A 16,283-nucleotide genomic window follows, 5' to 3' on the forward strand; every position below is an offset into this window, starting at 1 on the left:
TGTTGCTTTACCAAGAACATTGGGAGATTTTAAGACTAAAAACTGTTAACTGTCTCTCACTTTAAAGCAAGTAAAATAAACTTTACAGAGTGAGACACAGTTTTGGAAGGAGGAAACATAGCATCTATGAATCATTCTTGCTAGTTCCAATGAAAAACTTTTATGATCCTAAAGAAGACTTCCTTTTACAACTCATCTCTTTCAATTTCAGTATAACTTGTAACTGCAGTATCTAGCATAACTAGATTAGTTCTTTTAAACTAATTTTAACAGTTTGTTTGCTTCTGCCTCCAAATTCTCTGTTGACTCACAAATCTTTCCTGTGAAAATCCTGCATGAAGCAAAACACATTTTATAAAAGCCAGTTCTCTGATATAGCAGACAAAGTTAGATGCCAAATAGAAGTGAGTCTCAGAAGCTTTAAATAATTGATGGTTTTCTTTAAATACAGCTAAATGATCTCTCCCATTTGGTTTCCAACTAAAGCCACTTACGGGAACCTCCTCTGTACCTCAGGAAGCAACCAGAATTTTGAAACAGAACTGAAATAGTAACAGCAGGCTCCTCCTAACAGATGTTCACATTTACAATGAAATGAAAACTTTCTTCTTTGCTTCCTCTCTTGAATAAAAATGTAAGTTGTAGAAAGCAGTGTTCATGTTTATGTCTTGGAGAGAAGAATCTGTAAATTCTACACAGGTTGGAACTAAGACATATTGGTGGACTGGCTGCACCACAGACTGGCTCTGGCATTTCAAGTCAGTTGTTTTCTTGTGCTCACCCTCCTAAAAGGGAACATTAGGTCTTATTTTTAAGGTGGCATTACAACAGTAAGCTAACAGCTCTTTCAAAATCCCAGTTCAATAGAAACGTATGCAATGACAGTAAAAGAACTCTGGATTTAATAAAACACTGCAGTGGATTTTTACAAAATATAACAATCAGTATTCTGACATCTCACAAACCTTTAAATGAAAACAAATAAAAAGAAACTGAGCAGATGTTCAGGTTCAAAGGAGTTTAACATACACATTGTATTGCTTCTACAGCTAAATGTGGAATTTTACATAAATAAGGTCAAGTAGACTAAGACTGCCAAATGGCAGTGAAATAACTGGTCACAGCAGAAAAATCAAAGGTGTCTTGTTGCTGTCACAAAAAACAGATCCTTAAAAATGTAGCCACCCCAGTTCTTTATTTTTATTTTCTACTGATGACCGTATCACATCAGGACTGCCGTTTACCTTGATTTGGTCCTTCCAAATTATCCCTTGGAGCATGGGGAGAACATCTGCATTTTTAAATTATGGGAATCATATTTTACACCTTTCCTCTCAATGCCCTTGCCTGTTGCAATACAGAGAAAATACAGTGCTACATGAAAATGAAACTTCCCTTCCTTGTCATTCCCTTCCCTTCACTGCCTTGTCAGCTTTTCAGGCATGACTATAAAAGCCACTCCAATAGATCCAGGTTTGTGATGAAGAAGTCTACACAATGCTTTCAGGGTTGCTTTAGTGCCCTTCTGCAGTGTCTACAGTGCTTCCCACTAGTTCTTTGCTGTTATTTCATGAAGACAAATCATTGAGAGCAAAATTCCTATCCCAACAAGCAATACCTTCCTTAGAGTTTTTGTATTCAAGAAGCAAAGCATGAATTGAGATTGAAATCTCTTCAATATCAGTGTACAGAGCAGTGCAGCCTCTGCACCCATATGCAGATGGTGTTAATGCCTGCAACACTTATTGACATATCAGAATTCAAGATTAGCAGTGACAACAATCACACTTCACAAGCCACGGGGCAAGAAGCAAACAGATTAGAGGCCCAGAATTGGTTACAGAGAACATTTGGTGCATAATTCACAGCAACTGACTTCCTGAGTCATAAGCCTCTCTCTGTGCTTTCTTATCAGAGCAATAAAAAGCTTAATTTGAACCAGACAGTCATTTTATTAAAGCTATATATATTGCAGAATCCCTGTGCCTTCTTTACCAACAGCTACAGAAAAATAATCCTATTGACTTCAAAGTATCAAAACTCTCTAACTTTCCTATTTAGGGGTATATCTATTGACTTTTATAGGCATGTAACACCATACAAAGAAAGTTAGTTAAAAAAAGGGATCTTCAGATTTCTTCTGACCATTGGATTTATTATGCGATTTTTTGTCAATCTGGAGGAGAAAAAACCCCTAACAAATGCAAACAAGAGAGGGGGATGAAACCTTAAAAATGTACCACTTTGTGGTTCACAGCAAGGGAGCTGAAAATAAAACATTCATGAAAAGACATCAGATAACAACTGTCTGCTACTATCCTTCTGCTTTTCTGGCTTTTATAGCCAGTACCATTTTACTTCTCTTTTGCAGCCTTCTAGCACTTCTATATAGCCAGTTTTCAGAGTTCTTGTTAACTACAATAAACAACATCTAAACCCTTTGGTATTCAGTAAACAACTCAGATGAATCTTCTCAGTGTTTAGATCAGAGACAGGGAAAACAAAAACTTAGACTACTATTTAAATCCAGTTTTTACAGCTAAAGCAGTTATTTTTCTCATATTTTTCCTCTGTATTTTATATTTTTTCCAGATAGGGACATTCAGTCCCACCACTTTCCTTGTTTGGGTTTTCCACTTGCTTGTTTTCTATGAGAAAGAAGTAGCAAATCCTTCAGTTTTAAAATATTAGAGCTAGAATCCAAATCAAATTCTCAAATCTAAAACACACAGACTGGACTTGGAGAAGCTTGGCCACAAAGGCCAATTTTGTGGTCTGAGACAGGTGAGGGTGGGGGCTGAGGAGGGGAGGATGTATCAACTCTGTGGTGGAACTGCAGGATTTTCCCAACATGCCATGCTAAAACCCAATTCTTTTTGTTATTCCTGTTTATAGAGAGAACATCAAAGCTTTCTCAACTCTGTGGCCTCCTCACATGGGAACTTACCAGGTAATTCACTTAAGGGCTATTCTCATGACTTATCTAGAGTCTCTTTTTATTTAAGAAATACCCAAACCCCCACACAGTTAAACATTTCTCTTCTTCCAAAACCTGTGACCAAATTTAGACCATTGAGCTGTAAATCCTCAATGAAATAACTTCTGTTACATCCACGCTTTTCCTTAATTTCAAATGCCACCTTCCAACTTCCCTCAGGGAAAGCTTTCACTTAACATTCAGACTCTAAACCCATCATGAGGGGAGAGAAATCCTTCCCCTCTCCTTTCCGCGCTCTCCCACGGGCACACTGCAGAGCGCCAGATCCCGCAGGGGGCTCGCACAGACCAGCACGAAGCTGGCAGAGCAGAGGAGCCCTGAGGAATGCCCGACTGCCCCCAGGCTTCTCCCAGCCCTCTGACGAGGAGGCTGCAAGCCGAAAATCGGTTTCCCTCGGTCTGCCCTGACATCCCCAGCGCCCCGAGACTCTTCCCAGGCGAACAATGCCGCGCATTCACTATTGAGCCCGAGGCGCGGAGACGCACCCGAGACGCAGCGAGGGGCCGCCACACGGGCATTGTTCCGCGGCCCGCAGCCCGCTACCGCAGCTATTAGCTGGCGTGCTCACTGTTCAAAGCCTCATCTCTTTGGAAACCCTGACTACCATTATTTGATTACAAAGAGGCACAGGTTAAAAGAAGTTTAGCTGGGCAGTTCGCTACTCTTCCCTCTCTGGCATTACTTATAAAGTATGACTCGCATAGGCAGAATTTCATGAAAAAGCATTCATTTTTACATTTATAGAGAAATTCTGTCACTGTTGTTCCCTTAACAAAGATTTTGACAAAAGATTTGTGTAGTTTTTTGTAATAAAGTCAGTAAGAGAATGCAAACAGATGACCAGACATAACAATTTAGTCAGATGATGAAATTATTTGCAAGCCGGTTCAGTTCAAGTAACTTTATTCAGCAAAAGAGAAGGATGGTGGGTTTACTCAACTTTTTCTTCTTTTGCACTAATTTCTAAATACAGACATGGATGAAATCAGCTATGCTTATTTCTGTATCCAAAACCATGTATCTCTTAATGCCATAGGCCCTAAGAATAGCTATATTCTTTGCCAGACCAAGTAGCATGAGAGTACAAGTCCCTTTTACAATTGATCAGTATCACTTAACAGAGCAGCAAAAGACACTAAAATTTCCTCTTCAATGATTTTTCAATTAATACATGTTCTTTATAATGTAAAACTAATGGACTTGAAACACTTCAAACCCTTAAACTATGCACAGACCCTGCCAATTACAAATTCATTGCAAAATATTTTGAAGGTTAGAAAAACAATCTGGGAGAAACATTCCCCTCCTGACGAAATTACAGCAAAGTTCTTTGAAAATAATGACAAAGGCATCTTGCACTGAAGGTCTGAACACTTCATAGCAAGAGTAGCCAAACTGACTGTGGCCATATTTCTGCCTTTTGCACGGCAATTATTACAGCTAATCTTGACCCAGAAAAATGCAACATCAAAAACTGAAGAGTGCCACAGCTAAACTGTGACATGAACACGCATCTTGATGGCAAGAAGGGAAGCTGCCAGTGGATCATCGTGGGTAAGAGATCTTCAATGGCAAAATTACCAGAGAGAGACTGATAGAAAGCATCTCCCAACAAGCACAGTACAGATTCACTGAAATTATTAAGAAGAGGCTTCAATATCCATAATCCCCTTTGCCCTTTAAGGTGTAATAATATGAAGTTATTTTTAAGATTCAATGAACAGCATTGACACAAACTGTTTCTAGAAGTATCTGCAGAGGATAGTACAAAATCCAACCCAGTTTGATCACTACATTTAACATGTATTGATATATGTTGGATATGTGATTTATTTAGAACTTGTTCATACCCAGGGGAAAAAAGGAGAACATTCAAGAAAAAATCCTGATACAGCTGATAATTTATTGATAATACTTTTGCATCTGCCAATAACTCTACAATGGAAGAATACTGCACAGGGAGAAATGTGAGAGGATGAAAGCCCAGGAAAGCAAGAACAGAATGCCTAACCACTCAATAGTGTTAGCCAGTCACCACTGCCAATTTGTAAGATTCTGAGTTGCCATCTTCCATTTTATGGATTTTTTTAGCAGTCACAGTAACACTGACATACAGTGATGGGAGCAAACTAGTATCATAGGGATTTGTCAGATTTTTAAGTAGAAGGATCATGAGATTTTTCATTATCAAGTTCTATTTACTATGAAAAAGATAGTTCAAACTCCAAGCCTCACTATGCCAGCACTATCTCTCACATCCAAAGGTGGCAAGAACCATATTTAAGATAAAGACCTGATAATCACCATTAGCCAACAGGAAAACAATTATGCAGTATGCATTGAGTGTGTTATACTGGAGCCCACCATTCCCCCCTCCCCTAGCCGCTGTATTGACACTCCTTCCTCTCATGTTTGCTTTCCTCTTTCAAACTAACATAGTTGGTTTAGGAACATATCACTGATACCAGTGCTTTGAGCCTGTAATATTACTCTGCACATAGTGATGTAGCTAGGAATCCCTCCTTAGCACTCCCACTTGCCCCTTTCATTTATCCCCTTTGTTACAGAGATGAATGGGTGTGGGCAGTGACAGCTTATACTTTGCACAAATAAAGTTAATTTACTGTGCAACTCCCCATTCTCATCTGAAATGGATTTATTTTAAGGGGGGGGGGGGGGGAAGAGAAAGAAAAAAAGAAACGTTTGGACTTGCCAAAGCAGTACAGAAAGGAAGTACATGCAGCATGTCTGGGTTTTCAAATTTCCAAAGTGCTTAGACATGGACTTTTTCCATGTGCCATGTGAGTTTTAAGGAAACATTTACTGTATTTAAATCAGAAGCTAAAATCACCACTCTCCTAAAACCTGGGGGGGCGGGGGGGAAATCATACTTTTCATTAGTAATTAATTATCAGTAACCCATGAGAATAATGTTTTACACACTTACAAGACAAGCTGGTTTTGTCTGCATAACCCAGAGGTGATGCTGCAGTGTCTGCCATCAGCTCTGTGCTAGGGCATAGCTGGCTCTCTGCCACAGATTCCCACTCCCACTGGCAACAGAAGCCTCAAGCTAGTGCCTCTGTAGGGTCCAGAACAGGACTGCACCCATTCTGACACTTTTGCTGCTGTAGACAGACCCTTAACTGTTCCTCAGACAATGCAGAAGCCATCTCACAGGTGCTTATAGCACATGTAATCACTGTAGTGTCCTTTGGCACTGCATCACATTCAGATAGGGGTTTTATGACAAAAGGAGAGGAAAAACCTTTCAACTTTATATTACATATATATATATGGCATATATATGTGCCTAATAATCATCTGTTGCCAGATGATACACCTTGTTTTGAGAAAGAAGAACAAAGGTGGATCTGTTGTCACAATTACAACCCTCCACTCTTACTGGAAAAACACAGGCAAGGTTAAATAGTTTTGATATAATGGTTATGCTTGCCAAGTGTGATAAAAGTAGGACTGGCACTGAGTTGCTGAAGCCTGAAGGTTTGATAGATGTAACACTCTGAGACAGAAGAGAGATAAAGCTACTTCTTTTTTCAGCACCTACATGTACCATCAACTTGGGACACTCCTGAGGCTGGGGTCAGCCATGAGAAAACACTTAGTGTGCAGACCCTGTCAACTGATTGCTTTCTAAACTCCTGCATTTCCCTGCTTGTTACAACAGCAAGGGCATTTTAGCAACTTCACACAGGGCTCTTTGGTCTTGACTTTTCAGACCTGTCTCACTTGCCACATGAACAGAAGGAAAATACAGTTGTGACTTTTCTGAGCCTCCTTTTACAGTGGAGAATCAGTGATCTAAACTTTTTGCAAGTCAGTTTTACAGTCATATGTCCAAGAAATGTGAATAAAACTTTAAGAAACTAACTTCTGGTTACACCACATGAAAATTCAACATAGAATTTATTCAGGAAGAATAAATGTGAAGGAAGAAGAGGGTCTCTTCTTTTTTTTTTTTAGTGGGCAAAAATCTTGTGTAAACCAGTAGGTTTACAAACTCCTTGCTGCATTGGGCTCAGTTTACACTCTGATCATAACAAGAGATGTTTCCTTCTGTTGTTGTTACTCTATACTTCAATTCCCCATCACAAACAGCCGGGCTTGTAAAAACAGACATGTCAAAAGGTTAAGAAATGAACAAATAGATTTTCCCCAGCTGTAGGAAAGTAGCTGACAAACCCAATCTTTTGGATCACAAGAAAAAAGTATTACTTTATACTAAATGTCTGGTATTGATTTAAAATGGAAATAAAGGAGTGGATTAAAATAATCTCGCAAAAAAAGTAAGCAATTGCATGAAGAAATATTTTCAGTTTGAGAAAATTAGATGATCTTTAAGTAGGAAGAAAAGCATCTTAAGAGATTAATGATCTGGTGTGTGCATTATTAATCCAAATCAAAATCCATTATAAAAAATACCCTGTTTAAGTGAGCATTATTGAAATATTATTTACAGCATATTAGTAATAATCATGTATCAGCATAAAGGTTGTTCAGCAGGGGACTAAAAACATTTTATCATCTATTCCAGAGGTTTTATCAAATTTGCAATGCTCCTGAATATTTGATAGTTTTCAACATTTGGCTTTTCTGAAGGATGCAAAATGATCTGTATTTTTTTCTCTGCTTACAGCCTTTAAATCCAAAGAAGACTTAAACAGAAAGTTACCTTCTTCTGCAGGGTGGGGAAAGGGATTTCCTAAAGCCTTTCTTTTCTCCTCTTTCCTCTCCACCCTCCAGTAAATGAAATTAAAGGTCAGTAAGTACTTGGTGCAGTGGAAAGCCCCAGGTTACAAAAATAAATGAATTACAAAAAGCTATCCAAGATTACAGTAACTGGACGTGTATTCTCTAGACTATTCCAAAAACCCAGACATGGCTGTGGAAATGCACAAAGTATCTGACATTGCTAGCAAACATGATTAAAGTATGTTTATATGCATTGCAAAAAAATCCACACCATACACAGGAAAAACATACCTCCCCAAATTTTTGCTCTTGTCATTCAAGACATTAATCCCTGAAAGAAACAACAATGCAATGCATTTTCCATCTGCTGTCTTTCTGTCTGTACTCTAAAGGCACAGGAAAAATGTATCTTTAAAAAATATTTTCTTAATAAATAGTCTTTAAATATTTTCTTACTCCTTTTGACAGGCGGCAATGAAACAGTTATCTGGTTTATATGCTAATTTAAATCCTTACAAGAGGATTAAATGCTAACATTAGGACATAATTGACAGAAAAATGTATTTATGATCTTAATTTTCAGACAAGTTCAGTCTCAAAGCACTCTAAGGGAGTCACTTTAAATCCCTGTTAAGCCCACTGGTGGGCTTGCCTCTCTCCTCTCACTCTGGATCACACATCCTCAAGCACACTAAGAGCTCACTCCAGCAGCAATGGTCCTGTGGACATTCAGCTCCCTTTCCACCTGCACCAGGCTTCTGCTCAAGCTGGGCAGCTGCAGGACTGTTCCTGCCATAGGGAAGGAGTGACCAGAGTGCATGGCCCAGGGGCTACAGGGGGGAGGAGGAATTATCCCCTCTGTCACTGCACCAGAGCTTCCTCTGTGTTTGGAAATCTCGGGGAGAACAAAGGTACCTGCACTCTGGAGCTGCACAAAAACCAGGCTGAGCTGTCCCAAAGACTGGACAGATGGATTTTGCAGGTTCAGCTAGAAAACATGCCCATGCCCTTGCCTATCAAAGAACCTCTGGGGAGGTGTTGTGGGTTATTAAAAAGCATAAGAACCTGATGAGAGACATGCAGCCTGACAGACCATATCCTCCTTATATCCGCATTTAAATACAGACTTCGGGTTCAGGCATGCAGTGTCATTGATTAAACTGGAATTAAGAAGTCTAACAACATGTGTGTGTGTCTGTGTGTCTGTGTGCAGGTGTGTGTCTGAAGAAATGCACACATGGCACATTAGTTTCTGGACAGACATCGCTTCATGTCAGCTGATTCAAAGAAACCAACTTGCAGTAAGCCTCAATGATTTCAGATGTACATTTCGGGACTTCCTGTCTCTTTTAGAGGTAATTCCTTTCGAGAGTGCTAAATATATCCTTTTCATTTCTTACCACTTTCTTCCACAACATGTATAGCTTCACTTCAATCCATCCTTTGTAGACCACTGACATGGAGGCCAAGACATACAAGTGACTTATTCTGAATCATAGAAAGGTAAATTGTTGAACTTAGAAAGACAGCAAGCTAAAGAAAAATGCTTCTGGAAAGTATTTTTCTCCTGTAGCTATCAACTTTTAGAGAGAGCAAATCTTTCAATCACAAAAGGAAGCTAGAATTATATGTGAGGCCACAATCTCCTTAACCTTTAACTAAAGACAACAACTACTTGTGTTTTCCCATGTGTCTGTACATCACACTTCCACAAATCAATCTCTAGAGATAAAACAACATCAGCAGTGACAGGAATAGGATATTGTGCTGACACCCAAAATAAAAAAGACTTTGCACTTCTATGGTTTATGTATAAACACATCATGAAGCATCTCTAAAACACTCCAAGTCTGCAGTTTCTTTCTATATCTTCTGCTTCTTTTCCCCCATCTCAAAGAGAAATGGCAAATGGAACATCCAGAATGATGTATTTTGGTTGTAACACAGCTTTTCATTCTTATCCAGCTATGTAATCCCATACAAAATGCTATTACCATGATGATCAAATCAGCCCCACAGCTGATTTGACATTTGTGACTCAGGTGAATTAAAGACATTCAGGTGCTTGACTGAGATGACAGAACACATGCACACAGAGATGAACCAGCTTCAATGGCCACAGTGGTCATCCTAGAGGTGCTCAACTCAGTAACTCAAAGACCCTCCTCTCAAAATCTTGTCATGAAAATACAAGGTGTCACTATTTGTCATTTTTCTTGCTTAGAAATTTCATTCTTAGAAATTAGCGTACCTTAGAAATTAATTGAAATAGCACAATAAATTTTCTGTTTTAAATGACTCAACACTCAATGCTTATTGCACTACCTTATATAGCTAGTACATGAAAAGGAAAGATAAACCAAAAAAATGCCATACATAGTTTCACAGAACAGCATTATCAGAAATTTAAAAAATATTCTGGTTTTAAGATCTTATAAGAACTCTAAATATTGGTGAAAACTCTTAGAGGAAGCAGGCAAAAGAGAGAAAGATGGAAAAGGTGAAAAAAATAGGAAAAGCTTACCCCAAAAAACTCTTCCTTCAGCAAATGCAGATTCATTTTCTCTGGAAGCATAACTACATACACCACACAGCCCAATTTAGCCAAGAAATAGCAGATAATTAGGTACTGTGCTTCTCAAATATCCTAGAAATGTTACTGTCCAGAAACACACTTGCAGAGTGAGCCCTCCGCCCCACCCCGCCGTGATTACTGGGGCACTTGCGCAGCGCTGGTCACTCTCCTGGAGACCTTCAGCACAGGATTAACGAGTGGCTAAGAGCCATCCCTTCATTCCAATTTTAAAACCGCAGTTTTGATACTGAGCTGGACATCTGCCATCACTGCAGGCCTCAAAGAGGAGTAAGGCTAAACAAAAAAAAAAAAAAAAAGAAAAAAAAAAAAAAAAAAAAAAGCCTATTTCGTTCTTTCGGGAAAGTTCTTTTTCCCTGCCTGCTGCTCTGCCGCATCTTCAGCCTCCTCGGGGAGTGCGTTTATTCCACTGCCAGTTTTACATTCCAATTTCAGAGAGCTGCAGGCACAGCAAGCAGTATCTTTCAGTTACTTAAGTTTGGGAGTCCTCCAGGATTGTTTTCCATAAGCTGTCTGGGAAACGCTGCTTGATAAATTCACACTATGTTTAGGACTCAAGCTCCTTGTACAGTCTGCAGCAAAGACTGACAAGAAAAGACTTTTTAAAACAGTAAGATCCCCACCACATCACCAACCTAGACCCATATAATCTGGCAAGAGAAATAGGAAGAAAAATTCTATTTTCTGCCAAAATAAAATAAATCAGTTGCACATTAAATTAATCATAATAACTAAAGGGCAAAAGCAGAACATTCTCAAACTTCTGAAGTGCACATCTTTACATATACAACATCTCTTTCTTTATTCTCCCTTCTAGACACATGGTTAGATTACTGAAGTTACCAAGAAGCACCAGAGCCACAGTGGACATCTCTTTACTATAATGTATCAGACTATAATGTATCAACCTAACTTCTTTTCCATGGTGTGCATGAATACTAAATTTTCTTCTCTTCAAACACAGTTATGGAGAGACAGAGCTGTTTTTCATTTTGGTTTTAGGGGTTTTAATTAATAATTTTGTCAGTACTATTTTTTCCTAATCCAAAACTGAAAGCTTGCAAATCTTTAGAAAGAGTGAAAACAACAGGAAAAGAAAGAAGACACTACAGCCATGCAGCTATGTAAGCAAGAGTCTTTATTTTTCCTAAGATTATTTTGAAAAAAACCACTTATGGTATATGGTACCACTTGCTAGCAAAGCCACACTCACACTAATTGCCTGAGGTCAGTTTCACACATAAATAATGTCAGTAGATAAGCAAAGTGTAGAACACTGTGCATAACAAGGAACCCACACTGACGTTTGAACAGCCAACTCTAGCCCTTAAAGAGTACAAGAGTTTAGGTCCCAGAAGTACCAATTAGAAGAGCAGGGCACAGCAGATGTGCAATTACCACATGTTCTGAAACACCTATTATTGTTCACCATCACTGGCTATGTTCACTACAGCTTGTATTATCAGTAGGACAATGCATGCCTCAGTTGTTCATAAAGAGTCAAAATATTACTTGAAGTTATCCTAGCATTAAAAGATAAGCTCTAGCTGCATTGGAGGGCAGTACATACAAACTGAATAAGTGCTAAGCTGAATAACAACTACAATTGCAATGCTCCATCAGTGTTTGTCAAACAGCTATGCACACGCCAAGCAATAAATCTGCAAGAAAGCTTGCTGTATTTTCCAGAACCTAACTTCAGGAGTTATCACATCGGCAACTTCATGCTTCCTAGCATTTGTTAAAATACACCCCACCAACCTAAGTAATATACTTCATGGGTGGGGGCCAACAGCCTGCTCATTTTAGCTTCAGGGAAACTACCTGTCCCTTCTTTCATGTGTTCTGACCAAATTATGCAACAAGGAAGCTGCAAATGGAAAGAGAATAAGTAATGAAGGTTTTTCATTAATTCTTTTTAACAGTTGTGAGAATTAAAGATAAAGTATGTTTACTCCCTAGAAATCATATTAAAGTATGAAGTGAGTCAGGGCCCCTAGAGATAAGAAAATCATGTCTTCAGATAGGCTTTACAAAGCTTAATTTTAAATTGAAAAGACTGACAAATCCTGAGATTTAATTAGTACTGGCAGGTCTGGACCACTGGGAACATTTCCATAATTTCAATCATCAAAGTAATTATTGAAGGTTTTAGGGCTGGATGGGGGAAAAAGGAGCTGGGATAGCAAAGAGGGAGGAGCAAAGGAGGCAGCTTGTTTCTCACCATCAGCATAGCAATTTTTAACTTTGCAGTTCTGCGCCTAACTTTGATCAAAAAAGAAAAATAAACTCAACCCAATGATAACACTTGAAGCCTCTGAACAAACAAGCAGAAAACTAATTTAATCATCTTCCAGCTCCCTCCCTCATGCAGCACTAAGCAAATGAGCTACATCTTCCTGAACTAAAATTCACAAGTAAATACACTGTTGGTCTTTTCAGCTCTTTTCTGCATGACCAGGAACAGATTTGTTCCCTTCATTACCATAATCAGCATCCAAAAATTGGATTTTTTATATCACACTTCTTCAAAATAGAAGTTATTTGACAAATTGCATGCACTTTTCGACTACACATGAAGAATTTGGAGAAAGCAGGATTTGCTTTTCAGCTGCATGTATCAAAAAGTACTACTCTGTCAGGTAATACTCAATTTGATTCCAAGTTTCCCATTTTTACAGGCTTGGCTTTGGCCACCACATTCAACTATTAATAATGGCCCCAATTGACCAAACAGCAATGTGTGCTTTTATCTTTATCACATATGCTTAACTTTGTTCTTCAGAGCAAAGAATCAAGGTCAGAGCAATCTCACTTGTCCTCTTAAGCAGAGTTCCTCATTTATATATTAAGCATATCTTACTTAGAAGTTATATCTCCATGAATTCACTCAAACCATTTCCTACTCTTTTTGTTTTTGTTTTTTATTAAAACCTCTTCCATCACAACCTGCCTAGATTGTGACAATGTCACAGCTCTGTTGCGGAGAGTATCAACCTACAGAGAAATTTTAGTTCTTTATATAAACATGCATTTTTACAGAGTAATGTTAGAGTGAAAATACAAAAGGGATTTCCCTAAAACAAACAGAAAGGCCAGAGACCAACTCATTAAAGGCAGCACTTTCAGACATACCAAGGAAAGGACAGATACAGTCACATGACCATCTTAGCTATAGATTTTTGAGCAGGCACTGCCAACACCCTGGTGCAAATGTAGCAGCTCAAGGGCCACCAGCTCTTTTAACATTACTCAGCTTAAAGGAGGAACAGCCACAGCACCACCAAGTCCCCATCATCACTGATGGATTATATTTAATGCTGAATGAAACTTATACTGCCAGTATGGTCTAGATCTAGAATCTAAGCGTACAATATAGATTACTTGCTGCCTTGATAGTATGATTTAGAAGTGTTTTCACAGATATAGGATCAAATGCTAAGCAAGGCTTTGCATTTTAGTTCACTTGCTATATTCATTAGAAACACCTCATCACTTCATAATTTATCCTTACATAGACCTAGCAAGTATAAATATATGAAAAATAGTCAGTGTTGTATATGGACTATAGATACAGTCATTATATTGGGCTAACATGAAGAGAAGCTCAATGATTTTATAAACAAAGAGGAAAGCATTTACAACATTTTCAGTTTTCAGTAAGTTAAGGATCTAAGATCTTTTACTGTTTGCCTTCTATAATCTAGAGGAGTAGAAACAAACAGAAACTGCAGTAGATATATCCCTATAAACAATGTCTTTGTAATCTTAGATGAAGAACTAGTTCAGACTAATGACAGTAACATAAAGTAAAACATATTCCCCGACTTCCTCATAGCATTTATCTGCCAAAAGCAATTAAGAGTACTGCACCTTTGGGGAGTCATGAGGAAGGGAGGGAATGCTTGATGAGGTTATGACCCTTTCTCTGATAAAAAACATAGATCTGACTCAATTCCACAAGAGACTGGATACCAAAAGCTATTATACTTTCAATTTTCACCTGAAACCTGCTCACTCTTAAAGTCTTACCAGCAGGATCAGCACTACATTCAGATGTGCAGATTGTTACATTCTAAAAACCAGTAAAAATAACAATAACATTAATAAATAAATTTAAAGTTGAGCTCTCAAAATCTGAGTATTTTGGTTGAGTTCCCCCTTTCATCTGAACAAGTCAACCCTGAATGCAGAGTTAAATGCCTTTGAGCAGGTATATTCTGTACTACCGTTACATGTTCAACTTGCAGGAGAAATACCATACTCATGAGCACTTGCTTTTATTGGATCTAAATCAGCATTTTTCTTGCACTCTTCTGCCAGCTGGAGCCTGGGTGATCACTTTCAGTTCAAACACCTGTGCCCATGGCCATGACACCTGCTTGAGGGTCCATTCCCACTAACTCCCCCTAAAGCTCAAAAAAGTTTTCGACTTTTCGCATATGTAATCCTTCCTTCAGAGCCTAAATGCAGGAAGTATGAGAGAAAAAAACAGAGGCAAACACCCTCCATTGCACCAGGGAGATATATCATAGTGTAGCCCAGTTTACTTACTATTATACACTAATAGCAATATTGCTGTTGCTGTATTATCTTAAATAAGAGCAACAAAACAAACTCAAAACAGATTAGAATTTTTCTCTTTTAAAATAAATTTCTCAGAATTTATTCTTCTCTTTTCCTACACCATGACCTAATCTGAAATGGCAGACTATCTGGCTCTTGGGTTGAAAAAAAAAAAGAATACGAAGGCAGCTTTTTCAGGTATGATGTGTAGAAGCTTCTTTTACCATTCAGAGTACAGTTAAGCCAAAATTATGATTTCTTTACTTCTGTCTATTTCAACTTCCCTACCCTACTACCCTTCTCTCAATATGGGACAGTAGAAAGCATTAACTTCTGCCATACTCCTTGTTCTCCTCCTGTGATGGAATACTCTCAATTAACCAGTTGTCAGTGCAATCATATACTATTATAGAACCAGAAACCTGAGAAACAGAATACAATGGTTTTACAGATTTTCTTTTTCAGCCGCCACTATCAGGATTCTCTTGGATTACCTTTAATCCTGTAATCAGAAAGACCATTTCACAATGGGGCTAAGAATTTACCAAAACCAAACTAAAATGATACCTTTTTTTTTGCCAAGGGAGTCAAGTTGAGCTAGTACCATCATTGTAAAATGGAAATAGGCTCCTGTTTTGTTCATGCTGAATTGCAGAATACGCCGTGATATCAGCTTGCTTCAGACGAAGAGATCCAAGTGCCCACTAGGATTTCACATTGCGATCACTATCGCAAATTAGCCATTGTCATTGAACAATTCCCTCCTTTGGAGCACTGAAAACATAGCCTTGGACACTTCATTAACAAATTCAGTCCTCCCATGCATAAACAAAAGAAAAAGATTCCTTTGTAAAATGGTACAACAAAAGGTAACAAACCATAGCACAGGCATAAGCACACCACTGACACTCCTTCCGAGGTTAATCACAGGCATCCAACCTGCCACCAGTGAGAAGAAATCTACATACATCTGTATTATTAATTTGCTTACCAGCAACCTCACTGTTTACCTGACACTTTGTTCACTTACCATTTATACTGGGAGAGGTTACAAAAAGGCATTTCAAGGGAAATTCCAAAGCTCAACATAAATAAAGGATTAGTTGGTGGACGCTACTTTCAAGATAAGGAGGTATATGCCAGCAGTAAAGGCACCTGAGCTAATTAAGCCCTTCTAACCACAGGATGTTTATTCTGTACAAAAATCGGCTTCAAATGTTTTCAATGTGACACTAGCAGCAGAACAGCCAACAAAAGCACTACCTGTTTGCACAAAACAAAATGAAAATGGGATGACAAAAAAACCTTGTCTGGGTTTGAAACTCCAACCTGTTTGATTTCAGTATTGAGTTACTCAGTTATGAATGAGGGATGAAACAATGGTAGCCAGACAGAACATGCCCAATAAGCAAA

The 16,283-nt window shown here is 38.5% G+C and overlaps 1 protein-coding gene across 5 annotated transcripts in view; it reads right to left on the bottom strand.

The window, feature by feature from the left end:
* PLEKHG1 (pleckstrin homology and RhoGEF domain containing G1) overlaps nucleotides 1-16,283 on the bottom strand; it is a 126,197-nt gene that overhangs the window by 55,946 nt on the left and 53,968 nt on the right. The window contains exon 1 of one of the 5 annotated variants that reach the window (XM_059841981.1): nucleotides 10,236-10,362. The exons of the other annotated variants lie outside the window; for them this stretch is intronic. The gene's annotated coding sequence lies outside the window, so the exon portion shown is untranslated. Of the gene's footprint in view, nucleotides 1-10,235; nucleotides 10,363-16,283 lie in introns of those variants that run through there. 5 annotated transcript variants of the gene reach the window in all.

This window comes from Haemorhous mexicanus, chromosome 3 (genome assembly GCF_027477595.1).
Source record: "Haemorhous mexicanus isolate bHaeMex1 chromosome 3, bHaeMex1.pri, whole genome shotgun sequence".
Classification (NCBI taxonomy): domain Eukaryota; kingdom Metazoa; phylum Chordata; class Aves; order Passeriformes; family Fringillidae; genus Haemorhous; species Haemorhous mexicanus.